Here is a 2,217-nt window from a genome sequence, read left to right as displayed (position 1 = left end):
GACAGCTTGAGGCTCTGTCTCAAAAAAAAAAAAAAAAGAAAGAAAAGAAAAGAAAATTAGGTCAACATAGGGAAGTGGTCAGCTATGGAGGTTCTGCAGTATATATACATCCTACATCATAGCACTTAAATATGTAAAGCAAATACTCATAGAACTGAAGAGAGAAAGAGACAAATACAGTAATAGAAATTTTTAATACCTCAGTCTCAATAATGGATAGAACATCCAAACAGAAAATCAGTAAGGAAATGGTAAACTCTAACAATTTTATAGACCAGTGGTCCTAACAGAAATGTACAGAACATTCTACTCAACAGCAGCAGAATACATTTTCTTGTTAAGCAGATATGGAACATTCCTAAACAGAGATCACATCTTAGGTCACAAAATAAGTCTTATAAACTTTAAGAAGATTAATATCATACCACTTATCTTTTGAAACTATTAATTAAAACCATAGTGGCTCAAGCCTATAATCCTAGCACTCTGGAAGGCTGAGTCGGGTAGATCACTTGAGTTTAAGAGTTTGAGACCAACCTGAGCAAAAGCAAGACCCCATCTCTAAAAATAGCCGGACATTGTACCATGCACCTATAGTCCCAGCTATTCAGGAGGCTGAAGCTAGAGGCTAGTGCCCAAGAGTTTGAGGTTGCTGTGAGCTATGGCACCATGGACTCTACCAAGGGAAACAAAGCAAGACTCTGTCTCAAAATTTAGAAAAAAAGAAAAAGAAACTAGTAATCAATAACAGAAGGAAAATTAGAAAATCCACAAATCTTAAATATTTGGAAACAAAATAACACAGTCCTGGACAACTAATCAATCAAAAGAGAAATCAAAAAATATACTGAGATCAATGAAAATAAAAACACAATATACTAAAACTTATGGGATGCAGAAAAACCAGTAGTAAAAGGGAAGTTTATGGTGATAAATGTCTATATAGAAGAAGAAAAAACAGTGCAAATAGTTATCAGAATGAAGGGATAATAAAGATTATAGAAAAAGATGAAATAGAAAGTAGAAAAACAGTGGAAAAAAATCAACAAAACTAGAGTTAGTTTTCTGAAAAAAAATTGATAAATGTTTATCTAGATGAACTAAAAAATGAGAGAAGACTCAAAAGAAACAAAAGAGGACACATTACATCAGTAAAAAGGATCATAAGAGACTTTTTAACTGAATAATTAACAACAAACTATAAATAACCTAGAAGAATTGGACAAATCCCTAAAAAAAACAACCTACCAAGAGTAAACGATAAAGAAATGGAAAGCCTAAACAACCAATAACAAGGAGGGAGCACATACTATTAAAAAATGTAACCAACTGGCTGGGTGTGGTAATTCATGCCTATAATCCTAGCACTCTGGGAGGCCAAGATGGGTGGATTGCTTAAGCTCAGGAGTTTGAGACTAGACTCTATCTCTACTAAAAACAGAAAAGAAAAGTAAAAAAAAAAAAAAAAAAAATTCAGGCATTGTGGTAGGCACCTGTAATCCCAGCTACTTGGGAGACTGAGGCAAGAGGATCTCTTGAGCCCTGGAGATTGAGGTTGCTATGAGCCATGGCACTCTATCTACTCTATCCACCCCAAAAAGAAAAAAAAATTAGCTGGGTATTGTGGGGGGCACCTGTTGCACCAGCTACTCAGGAGATAGAGGCAAGACAATTGCTTGAACCTAGGACTCTGAAGTTGCTGTGAGTGAGGCTAACACCACAGTACTCGCGCCTGGACAAAAGAGACTCTATCCAAAAAAAAAAAAAAAAAGTCACAAACAGATTTGGTGGACACAGAGTTGCCACAAACCTATAATTTCTAAAAAATACAACATCTGCCAATTGCAATAAGTTGTATTTGTATATACAATTTTATCTGTCAATTATACCTTGATAACGCTGTGAGGAGAAATAATGAAAGAGAAATTAAAATATTTCAAGTAAAGGAAAGCCAGTAGACCTGCTCTGCAAGAAACACTAAGGCAGTCAATAATTACTTTAAATATAAGCAGATTAAACTCTGCTATCAAAAGACAAAAACTGACAAGTTGGATTTTCTAAAAAACATGATCCATCTAGTATGTTTGTACTGTCTTGTCAGTAAGATACTCATTTTAGACACAAAGACTTTCAAAGTAAAATGATAGAAAAAGATGTTCCATGAAAAAGTAAACTAGCTCATGGAATGAGCTCAGTAGCTATATTGTCATTAGATAA

Source organism: Otolemur garnettii, unplaced genomic scaffold (genome assembly GCF_000181295.1).
Source record: "Otolemur garnettii isolate 467f Iridium unplaced genomic scaffold, OtoGar3 scaffold00114, whole genome shotgun sequence".
In the NCBI taxonomy this organism is placed as follows: Eukaryota; Metazoa; Chordata; class Mammalia; order Primates; family Galagidae; genus Otolemur; species Otolemur garnettii.
This window is presented reverse-complemented; position numbering follows the sequence as displayed.